Genomic DNA, 13,165 nt, shown 5'->3' on the forward strand with positions numbered 1-13,165 from the left:
CTGTTGCTAGCTAATTTGTCCTGGGATATAAACATTTGAGTTGTTATTTTACCTGAAATGCACAAGGTCCTCTACTCCGACAATTAATCCACACATAAAACGGTCAACCGAATCTGTTTCTAGTCATCTCTCCTCCTTCCAGGCTTTTTCAACTTTGAACTTATATGGTGATTGGCATCTACACTTTCATAGTATTACCACGACAACTGGCAAAACAGTTCGTCTTTCAATCACCCACGTGGGTATAACCAATGAGGAGATGGCACTGGGTACCTGCTTCTATAAACCAATGAGGAGATGGGAGAGGCAGGACTTGCAGCGCGATCTGCGTCAGAAATAGGAATGACTTCTAAGCGCAGACGCTCATTGGTGCGCGCGAGCAGTGTGGGTGCAATAATTGAATAACATATATTCCTAAATTTATTTTTCAAAGCTTGCGCACGCTACGCGAGCGGTGTAGTCAGGGTATAAGCCCAACCACAAGCCTCAGATCAACATGGCAGTGTCAACATAGCTGCTATTGTTTATAAACGTTTTTCTGTATAAATGTCGAACACTTTTCTATACCCCCATATCACACACACACGAACTGAAAACATAATGTGTGTACAATTAAATGGTTAGAGAGGTCTCATATCACTTTCATTGGTGGCACCTGTAGCTTAAGAATAGCGGCAAAGTTGGTTCCTGTTTCTGTCACGTCTTTGGCGAGGGTCAAACAAAAACACCGTAATAATTGGTCGACAAATAGTGCCTCCCACAATGCAGGCGATGTCTGCATGGTGCAGTTGGTGAGATCAACTGCAGCGACTTGAATGCGACTTCATCAAAAACTGCATGGCCTTTGATCACTTGATTTTTGTAAAGTTCATGCAGTCAACATGTAGTCGCAAATCTGACAATATTTATAACCATAATGCAAACACACTTTGAAAGGCAAATTGATCAGCTCGAACGCCTCACTTGGCTCACTCGTACAACAGAGTACCAAACCAAGCTACATATAACAGCAGCGCCATCTACTGTACTCAGTAGGCAACATCTCGTAACACCAGACACCAGTAAGGGGTTGGGTTTGGATCCGCCTGCCTTTGACCCTTGCTTGACACAGATACAGATCTCCTAATACCACTTGAGTAAATCTGAGAGACGATTAATCTACCCCAGTCTTGATAAAGATAATGTTCTGTCTCGGGGCATACCATTGGAACACAGTGTGTAGAACACATTGGCTACACATTTGGTTATCTTCTATTTCTAGTACAGTTCTAGATCTATCAATCAAATTCTTAGCCTTAAGGCTCAATAAGGTAAGTCACACTAAGCTAAGGCTCTATGAATTCACTGTGTGTCTTCAAAGTGTATGACAAAACAGTAATGGATATGGCAAAACATTTATTGTTACAGGTCTAATTACATTGGTAACCAGTTTATAATAGCAATAAGGCACCTTGGGTGTTTGATATACAGCCAATATACCACAATATACCACTAAGGCCTTAGGGGGTGTGGTATATGGACAATATACCACGGCTAAGGGCTGTGTCCAGACACTCAGTGTTGCGTCTTGATTTAAGAACAACCCTTAGCCCTTATTGTCCATATACCACACCCCCTAGGGCCTTATTGCTTAAGTATATCACACATATATCTGTTTTTAGATCAGTGGTACAAGACACAAGGGTTTTTCCTCACTGAACATTCCCTCTGAAAATAAGTGGCCCCACTTTTCACACTTTTGGTTCGTGACCCTTTGCTCCGAGCAACATTTGTTGTGTATATGGCCCCTTCCATTTTTACCACGGTTGTCATGACAACCCGCTGACTGAATTACCATCGTGCTGTAATGATATCAATTCACTGCTGTCACTGTGGTGTGGACAGCTGTGCAGGGTATAGATGGACGTGGAGGCATAGGGAAAGAAGAAATAGCAAGTTATATTAACACATCCATGAATATAGTACACAGTATGTGTACCATAAATGAGATCTTTTTTTCAGGCAGTTTCCTGGACCCAGGTTAAGCATATTACTGGACTAAAAAGCTCTTTCAATGGACATTCTCCACTGACCATGCTTTCTAGTCCAGGAGAAGGTTTAATCTGGTCCTGGGAAACTAGCCAGTATTATCCATTAAATGCTTCGTGTACACGATCGTTAGATTGTATCTCTCCCTTTCTAATCTTATACTATATTCTATATAATATACTGTATGTCAACATGCTGTTTAGTACACCAAAATTAATCAGTTGGACGGGAATTTGACTTCTATAGGCAGGCCCGTTTTGTTCACGGGACCTGTTGTGTGCTTGTGCATGCATTTGTTAATGGGTGTTATAATAAAGACCATAGGCAGCTCATGAGTTTCAAGTTTGTGAAGCTTACAATTTATCTTACCATTTTTGCCTATCTGCGTGCCAGTTATGTTTATAATAACGTTTTCGTTTCTCAAACGTATTGTCAGGTGGTTAATAATAAAAATCTGAGTTAAAATGACACATTGATGGCGGCTAATGAAATTAGCGCATGGAACTCGGAGATAGCCTAGAGGCCAATGCAGCAGTATAAATTCCATCGTCAACTAATTCATATACATCGGCCTAAAACGAACAAATAAAAACAAGTAGAAAATATCCCGATGAAAATGCAGGTTCTTACAATCGCATTAATCTCTCCACTCCACCTGTCTGACCCCCTTTCTATCTGTCTTGATTTGAGCGATCTCTAGTGAAGTGCAACATTGTATCAACTCAGCAGGTTGGCGTGCTCAGGCGTGCGCACTCCTTCGACGTTATCAGGACAGAGAAACCACACACATGCTCATTGCTCACATTGAGCACTCCAAACAGAAGACTGAAAAAATGTACAAAACTCCTAAATGGTGGTTATGAAATTAACCCAAACTTATTTCTCACAAGTGTAGTGGGTTGTGAACTCTGCAAACAATGTTTCCACTCCGAGAATGAGAACAGTAAATGACTGTAACACATGCATTAAAATAGATGTGTATAACCAAATGACATGGATTAATGGTACATTTATTAGGCCTACTGGTTACATATGTAATGGGGATTTTTTTTTTTTTTTTTTAACAATCAAAGGGAAAACAATTCAGACAATGAATGTGCAAGGATTGGCTGGAGACAGCGGAGCACATTCTGGAGAGACTCCCATATCTTCGCAACGCTCCTTCTTCTTGTCTCAACATTTTAAATTATACTCAATACAAATTATCTTTACACATTTTAGAAGCTTTTCACTGACAGACTTAACTCAATAATCAGCTAGCTTACTGTCATGCTCGCAGTAGGCCTAGCTGTTTTGTCAAGCTCTCTGGTAAAGTATTTTGAATGATTTTATTTAGACAGGAGTAATTATATAATGTTGTCAAAACATCTATTTACTTTAGGGGAAGCCAACATCCGAACCGTGCACTGTGCACCTCTCAAATTTACTTTTTAATTTGCCTGTGGCTGAAACCAGAGATCTGTGTATAATGACGATATGGTCATGTCTCCAACCTAACATTTAAGTCATTTAGCAGACGCTCTTATCCAGAGCGACTTACAAATTGGTGCATTCACCTTATGATATCCAGTGGAACAACCACTTTACAATAGTGCATCTAAATCTTTTAAGGGGGGGGGGGGGTTAGAAGGATTACTTTATCCTATCCTAGGTATTCCTAACAATGCGAGTCGATGTCCCAAAGGTGGGAATGCAGGCGACAAGCTTAGGTCTGCATATCAAGCCCATAGAAACACATTTGGCTTATTCAGGCAGGTTTTTGTTAGAGTTAGTCACTTCCTCTCTGCTGAAACTAGCGAGCGAAACGGCGTCCCACTGTTTAACAACATGTAGCCCATGTATCTGATTCTGTCTGGACAGAAAAAGTATGACATGCCATACTCCGTTTGTCCAGACAGCATCAGATTCATAGTCTACAAATATGGAAGCAGAGGGGCGCTGTTTCGCACGCTCGGGTGCTTAATCTGAGACGGATGCGTCTTTCTGTCGGTGAGTGAGAGAGAGGGCCTCTGTGTTTCCCTACCCAAGAAGAAATGAAGAGCTGTTACCTCCCAAGAAGGTAGAGGAGTTCACTCTTCCTGAAACACACACTCCTCCTGAAACACACACATACATACGCACAGACACACACACTTCACGTGTTCTAAAACTGTCAACACACCAATATCTTCATTATTACACTGAACAAAAATATACATGTGAAAGATTTTACTGAGTTACAGTTCATATAAGGAACCATATAAGGACACCGAACTGCAGTCAGGTCAAGACCCCGGTGAAGACAACGAGGACACAGATGAGCTTCCCTAAGACTTTTTCTGACAGTTTGTGCAGAATTTCTTAGGTTGTGCAAACCCTCAGTTTCATCAGCTGTCCGGGTGGCTAGTCTCAAACAATCACGCAGTTGAAGAAGCCGGTCCTGGGCTGGCGTGGTTACACGTGGTCTGCAGTTGTGAGGGTGGTTGGACGTACTGCCAAATTCTCTAAAAATGACATTGGAGGCAGTTTATGGTAGAGAAAATAACATTAAATTCTCTGGCAACAGCTCTGGTGGACATTCCTGCAGTCAGCATGCCAATTGTATGCTCCCTCAAAACTTGAGACATCTGTGTTGTGTGACAAAACTGTCCATTTTAGAGTGGCCTTTTGTCCCCAGCACAAGGTGCACCCGTGTAATGATCATGCTGTTTAATCAGCTTCTTGATAGGCCACACCTGTCAGGTAGATGGATTATCTTGGCGAAGGAGAAATGCTCAATAACCGGAGGCTGTAATCGCTGCCAAAAGTGCTTCAACAAAGTGCTGAGTAAAGGGTTACTTATGTTAATGTGATAATTCAGTATTTCTATTGTTTTTATACATTTGCAAAAAATTCTAAAAACCTGTTTTCGATTTGTCGTTATGGGCTATTGTGTGTAGATTTATGAGGGGGGAAATTTTGTTAAATTTTAGAATAAGGTTGTAACGTAACAACATTTGGAAAAAGGGAAGGGGGTATGTCTGAATACTTTCTGAATGCACTGTATGCTTTTTGTGCAGATGGAACATTTTTGGGATATTTTATTTCAGCTCAAGAAACATGGGACCAACGCTTTACTTGTTGCGTTTATATATTTTTTCTGTGTAAAACCGTATGACTGACTCTCCTTCTCTCTGACCACCCATACAGCAGACTGGACATATTCTGGAAATCTGCACTGTGTCTGGTTCTCTGCTTCTGAGCAAAGACTGTCCTAATACCACTAACCATCTGAAAGTTGTAGTATGTTTAAAATTACTTTTTTTTAATCCAAACTATAGTAGGTGTATTGTAATGATTTTAATTCAACATATGAGTTGTTCTCCTTACATTGACCTGGACAGCAGAAACAGCTAGAGAGGAAATATTTGAGAGTGTGGAGAAAGATGAATTGCATGATGTGAAACTTGACTTCTGGCCTGTCAATTGGTTAAATAATATTTAGCTGAAAGATTTTAGGCGGTATGGAAAGGTGACTGATGTAGTTCAATGTAAGGATACAAAGAGTCACCCATTTTACCCATGGTCATACTGTACTGTTGTCACACCATCCCACTCTCGACTGCAACTCTTTCACAGGTTGTTGCCCTAAATTACATTCTTAATTATTTCACCCCTTAAAGAAAAGGACAATATTTAATCAATACAAATCTTGAAATTCTGTATGATGACAGGCCCTAGAGAAGGAGACACTGGAATATGATATCTGGGCTGGAAATGGGAAACAGATGACTATCCATCCTCCTCTTCCTCTCTTCTGTCTCTCCCCCTCTCCTGCTCTTTCTGCCATCAGACTCCCAAGAGTCCCTTCTACCCCTCTTCTTTCTTTTTTTCAATTGAGACCAGATATTTCCTTTCCTTCTCTTCATGACATCTCCTTCACTCCTCTGTTCCCTTTTTGTCTAATAACATTGGAACTTCTCCACTCTTTTTCGAGAGGGATGTTGTTGCGGCCGTGAGGCCTGGTTGGTGGGGTGGCTGATTGAGAACATTCATTCCAGGTCTGGTTCTCTCTCTCACACAGACAATGGTGCTTTCATGTCAGTCGGCTGAATCTCCCAGTCATGCCATGGTCTTAAATTAGCAAAGAGATGCCTGCCAGCTCCCCGCGTTTGATACTATTGATCATAACATCCTTGTTGACTGGCTGGAGAGGTGGGTGGGAATCTCCAGCGTTGCCCTCAACTGGTTCAGGTCATATTTAGACCTATGTACACTGCTCAAAAAAATAAAGGGAACACTTAAACAACATAATGTAACTCCAAGTCAATCACACTTCTGTGAAATCAAACTGTCCACTTAGGAAGCAACACTGATTTGCACATTTGTGGCCTGCTGGAGGTCATTTTGCAGGGCTCTGGCAGTGCACCTCCTTGCACAAAGGCGGAGGTAGCGGTCCTGCTGCTGGGTTGTTGCCCTCCTACGGCCTCCTCCACGTCTCCTGATGTACTGGCCTGTCTCCTGGTAGCGCCTCCATTTTCTGGACACTACGCTGACAGACACAGCAAACCTTTTTGCCACAGCTCGCATTGATGTGCCATCCTGGATGAACTGCACTACCTGAGCCACTTGTGTGGGTTGTAGACTCCGTCTCATGCTACCACTAGAGTGAAAGCACCGCCAGCATTCAAAAGTGACCAAAACATCAGCCAGGAAGCATAGGAACTGAGAAGTGGTCTGTGGTCACCACCTGCAGAACCATTCCTTTATTGGGGGTGTCTTGCTAATTGCCTATAATTTCCACATTTTGTCTATTCCATTTGCACAACAGCATGTGAAATTTATTGTCAATCAGTGTTGCTTCCTAAGTGGACAGTTTGATTTCACAGAAGTGTGATTGACTTGGAGTTACATTGTGTTGTTTAAGTGTTCCCTTTATTTTTTTGAGCAGTGTAAATAGTGGACAGAACATACATTGGGTTATTTTTGACCCAGCCAGTTGGTTCATTTAGTTGGCTTATGGAGCTATAATCCACCAGGTCAGATCAGAAGACTGGAGGTATGGCTTAGTAGGTGGAGGGTGGGAGTAAATGTCATTCCGGTTCACCTGTTCTGTTCTATTGTCAGTACATGTTATGGTTGAGCACTGACACTTTTGTAGCTAATGGTGCTGGCTAAAAATCAGTTCCTAACTATCTGAAAGCCACTTCCCTACTAAGCCAAGCCTCCAGTCTTCTGATCTGACCCGGTGGATCATAGCTCAAAAACCTGGCATCAAAAACCCAACTGAAAGAAAACATTGGGTTGTTTGTAAACCAACTGGCAAGGTAAAAATAGCACAATGTGTTCTGTCCAATATTTAACCAAATTGCTTTTAATCCAGCATTTTGTAGAGTGTGGGTGGTTCGGTATCGTCCCCAGCACATATTCACTATAGTGTCCCTCAGGGGTCAATTCTGGGCCCCATCCTATTTTCCCTATACATGCTTCCCCTTGGTGACATCATCCGCAATCATAACGTTTAGTTTCACTGCTATGCGGATGACACACAGCTTTATTTACTAATCAGACCCAGTGACCAAGCTAGCGTAGCTACCCTTCACAACTGTCTTGCTGACATCAAATGTTGGATGTCTGACAATTTTTTCCAGCTCAATGATAACAAATCAGAGGTTGTTTTATTTGGCCCCCACCTGGCTAGAATCCAGATTGTAAATAATCTTGGTCATCTGTCCAATATAAAGCCTACAGCCAGAAACCTTGGTGTCTTCTTTGACCCTGACCTAAACCTTGAGCTGCATGTAAAGAAGGTTGTCCAGTCCTGCTTTTATTATCTAAGATATATAGCTAAAGTCAAGTATTTTATTTTAGTCACTGATCTGGACAAAGTTATGCATGCTTTTATTTACTCCGGCCTAGATTATGGTAACTTTTTGTATCAGTGGAGGCTGCTGAGGGGAGGATGGTTCATAATAATGGCTGGAACGGAGTCAATGGAATTGTATCAAACACATTAAAGATGTTGTTCCATATGGCTGATACCACTCTATTGCCTCCATTCCAGCCATTATTATGAGCTGTCCTCCCCTCAGCAGCCTCCACTGCTTTGTATACATGTCTCAGTCAGAAATCACTCCATCGTCTACAGTTAGTTTAAAATGCTGCATCTCAGCTTTTAAAAGGCACCAGAAAATGTAACCATATCACACCTACAGTTGAAGTCGGAAGTTAACATACACCTTAGCCAAATACATTTAAACTCAGTTTTTCACAATTCCTGACATTTAATCCTAGTAAAAATTCCCTGTCTTAGGTCAGTTAGGGTTGCCACTTTATTTTAAGAATGTGAAATGTCAGAATAATAGTAGAGAGAATGATTTGTTTCAGCTTTTATTTCTTTCATCACATTCCCAGTTGGTCAGAAGTTTACATACACTCAATTAGTATTTGGTAGCATTGTCTTAAAATTGTATAACTTGGGTCAAACGTTTCGGGTAGCCTTCCACAAGCTTCCCACAATAAGTTGGGTGAATTTTGGCCCATTCCTCCTGACAGAGCTGGTGTAACTGAGTCAGGTTTGTAGGTCTCCTTGCTCGCACACGCTTTTTCAGTTCTGCCCACAAATTCACTATGGGATTGAGGTCAGGGCTTTGTGATGGCCACTCCAATACCTTGACTTTGTTGTCCTTAAGCCATTTTGCCACAACTTTGGAAGTATGCTTGGGGTCATTGTCCATTTGGAAGACCCATTTGCGACCAAGCTTTAACTTCCTGAGATGTTGCTTCCATATATCCACATAATTTTCCTGCCTCATGATGCCTTTTATTTTGTGAAGTGCACCAGTCCCTCCTGCAGCAAAGCACGCCCGCAACATTATGCTGCCACCCCCGTGCTTCACGGTTGGGATGGTGTTCTTCAGCTTGCAAGCATCCCCCTTTTTCCTCCAAACATAACGATGGTCATTATGGCCAAACAGTTCTATTTTTGTTTCATCAGACCAGAGGACATTTCTCCAAAAAGTACAATCTTTGTCCCCATGTGCAATTGCAAACCGTAGTCTGGCTTTCTGATGGCAGTTTTGGAGCAGTGGCTTCTTCCTTGCTGAGCGGCCTTTCAGGTTATGTTGATATAGGACTAATTTTACTGTGAATATAGATACTTTGTACCGGTTTCCTCCAGCATCTTCACAAGGTCCTTTGCTGTTGTTCTGGGATTGATTTGCACTTTTCGCACCAAAGTACGTTCATCTCTAGGAGATAGAGCGGTATGACGGCTGTGTGGTCCCATGGTGTTTATACTTGCGTACTATTGTTTGTACATATGAACGTGGTACCTTCAGGCGTTTGGAAACTGCTCCCAATGATGAACCAGACTTGTGGAGGTCTACAATTATTTTTCTGAGGTCTTGGCTGATTTATTTTGATTTTCCCATGATGTCAAGCAAAGAGGCTCTGAGTTTGAAGGTATGCCTTGAAATACATCCACAGGTACACCTCCAATTGACTCAGATGATGGCAATTAGCCTATCAGAAGCTTCTAAAGCTATGACATAATTTTCTGGAATTTTCCAAGCTGTTTAAAGACACAGTCACTTTAGTGTATGTAAACTTCTGACCCACTGGAATTGTGATACAGTGAATTATAAGTGAAATAAACAATTGTTGGAAAAATTACTTGTGTCATGCACAAAGTAGATTTCCTAACCGACTTGCCAAAACTATAGTTTGTTAATAAGAAATTTGTGGAGTGGTTGGAAAACTAGTTTTAATGACTTAAACCTAAGTGTATGTAAGCTTCCGATTTCAACTGTATTTTTGCTTCTCTACACTACCAGTGACTTCTAGAATAGATTTAAAAAAATTCTTAGTCACGTTTTAGGCTAGTCTAGCCCCATCCTATATCTCGGATCTTATTTCTCCCTAAGAGCCATGACGCAGCCTGAGATCCTCTGGCAGGGCATTGTTGACTATTCCAAAGTCTTGGTTGAAAACAAAAGGAAATATATGATGAAAAATTGCCAGAGGAGATTTGGTTTGCAGATTCTGTGCCTCCTTTTAAATCCCTGCTAAAGACACACTTTTATACACTTTTATAATTAATGCTTTTAATATACAGTATGATTTCAATGTATGATTTGAAATTTACTATCTTTATTCATTATCTTTCCTCCTGTCTTTGTTTCTTTGTTAGTAATTCTATTTTGTTTTATGATGTGAAGCACTTTGTTACTTGTATTGAAAAGTGCAATACAAACACAATTATAAATATTACTATTATTATTATTATAGCATAGTATGCCAGCTTTTTAAGGCAAGAGCAATGAAAAGAAAGTCTGTAAATGTAATATTTCACACAGTCTTCTATGAAATGAAAATATTAACTTTAGGAGTTATTGTAGGCTAAATTAAATCCTATTTTTAATGTCTTCTTTCTAGATGGGAAATGGAGAGGAGTGGACTGTGATGGGAGACAAACATCACTGTGGCTTTGAGCTGCATGTTGTCCCCTCTTTTAGGAGTTTTGGTCGTTGACCTATCAGGTACTTGATCAAAGGGCCAGTCAAGAACTTTGAGAGGAGGAGGCTTCGATCACCCCCTTCAATCAACTTCTCACTTTATATGCATTTTAGCACATTGAATCAGATTGGTGACGCATGTCACTGCCACGTTATCCTTGTAAGCCTTATGGTGTTTTATGGATGTAAATCACACTTTCTTCATCGTGCCACTGACTGAACCCCCAAGTCTATGGAAGCAACAAAGGCATTGGGTGCTGGCACACCCACATGTATGATCACACGAAAGAACGCTCACATTGGTCGAAAAGCACCGCCAGAGAAAATGCAGAGAACAAGCTGGTCTTCCTGCCACGGGCTGGGTGTTATTTTTAGATCATGCATAAGAAGACCAACTTCTGATTTGCATTCAAATACAACATAATGCTTTTGACGAGACATGAGCAATTAGCCACAGTTCACGCCTTGTCTGCCATGTATAAGGCTGCATTTACACAGGCAACCCAATTCTGATACTTTTTTCACAAATTGGTATTTTGACCAATCAGATCAGCTCTGAAAAATATCTTATGTGAAAAGTCATAACACAAGTAAAATCTTACTAAAATAGCGTGTAGACACTGGAGTTTTTTGTCAAACAAGAGCAAATTGAGAACACCGCTGAGTACGTACCTCCTGTCACACCCTGATCTGTTTCACCTGTCTTGTGCTTGTCTCCACCCCCCCACCAGGTGTCTCCAATTTTCCCCATTATCCCCTGTGTATTTATACCTGCGTTTTCTGTCTGTTGCCAGTTCATCTTGTCTCATCAAGTCGTCCCAGCGTGGTTTTCCTTCACTCTAGTTTGTGGTCTACTCCTCCCGGTTCCGACCTGTTTTTGCCTGCCCTGACCCTGAGCCTGCCTGCCGTTCTACACCTGCCTGACTCTTATTAGGATTACTGATCTCTGCCTGTCCTGGACCTGCTATTTGCCTACCCCTTGTATATAATACATCTCTGAGACTTGAACCATCTGCCTTCTGTGTCTGCATCTGTATATATTTCCAAAATGTCAAAATTGTTCTTAGTATGTTAATGATGTTAAAATGCTGCAAAACTGAAGAAAAACAAATATTACCAGGATTAATGAGATCTACAATCTGTTTAGCAGGAGATTCTGAAAAAGAGGCTCAATTTGCGTCAAGACCTTGGTCTGAGATCACATTTAGCTCCTCCATAATCACATTTGAAGATGTCTCAATCCATCGCTCTAATGGGGCACAGCCACAGTGACTGATAGAAGAGAACACTGTTACGCTGTGTCTTTCAGGCTCATTTTAGAGTTCAGAATCCTAATATTTGCATCTACAGTTAGGCAGACCTGGTTTAAGTATGGGGGTGTACTGTATATAGTCTATCCAGCTGTCACAGATTCAAAGACATAGATGAAAACCAAAAGACACAGCAGAGCAGGCAATGGGATAAATCCATTTGACTATAGATCTCATCGTAGCAGAACAAGAGAGTACAGAAAAAGTCGCATGGCAATGCAACATGACCTATGGCAGGGCCTGCGTTATTAGCAGGCCCTAGGGTGCCTGGACCGCGCTACTGTACCTCCTTGCCGTCCAAATTAAATATAGAATTATTGATAATTTATTTGACCGAGAAGCACGCGGACAGAAAGATGCATCAATCTCGGATAAAGCATCAGAGCGTGGTAAACAGCGCCCCTCTGCCTCCGTATGTATAGACCATGTATCTGATGCTGTCTAGACAAACGGAGTATGGCATGTCATACTTTTTCTGTCCAGACAGTATCAGATACATGGGCTACTAAAGTAAGACAGAGCTGTGCTGTTTTTCTCGCTAGTTTTAGCAGAGAGGAAGAGGCAAACTCTCACAGAAATCTGTCCTGAATAACCCTTTGCGTACACTAGCATGCGGTGCCACGCGGTGAATCACCGCTTCCCGTTCATTTTCAACAGAAGGAAAGCGGTGAGAAGAGGAATGGGTGGGGGACCGTTGGGCGGCGCTAACGTAGCATGGGAGGCGTTGAAAAAGTTCAGCATTTCCCTTTATGCAAATCACCAGCGGGGTCCGTTGGGTATTGACCAATCATATTGAGTGGTTCCCATGACGAATTCGACGCTATGCGCCCAAACGCTGGAGACTTTCTTCATCGAAGATGGCAGACGAAAATACTAGGATGGAAGCATGTAAGTAAGTAATTATAACATCATAACGAATCATGTAAAAAATGTACAGTTGAGGGGAATATGCAGGCTAGCTAACATTAGCCAGCTAGCTAGCTAGCTTTATGGGCGTTGTGACATCAGTATGAAATTGTAATTTGTGTTTAATATTTTAGGGTCTCCTGAGAAAACCAGCAAACCAGGCTGTCATCTTGTGGAATTAAAGAATCTAGCTTGCTAAAGCATTTACTACAAATTGAATGTACAATTTTGTAAGCTTGCCTTGCTGATATTTGCCATGCAATGCAGCTGAAGTAACGTAGCTAGATAACTATCTTCTTGCTTATTGTTTTGTATGAGGATAGAAATGCCTGTATGCTTATGGATGTGTAGCTAGCTATGTAATCGATAAATGTATGGACCCTAAAACGTTTGGTATAAATATTAGTTCAGAACCTAGCTATGATTCTCAGCTATCATAGCCGGTTG

The sequence above is a fragment of the Salvelinus namaycush genome, chromosome 12 (assembly GCF_016432855.1).
Source record: "Salvelinus namaycush isolate Seneca chromosome 12, SaNama_1.0, whole genome shotgun sequence".
Classification (NCBI taxonomy): Eukaryota; Metazoa; Chordata; class Actinopteri; order Salmoniformes; family Salmonidae; genus Salvelinus; species Salvelinus namaycush.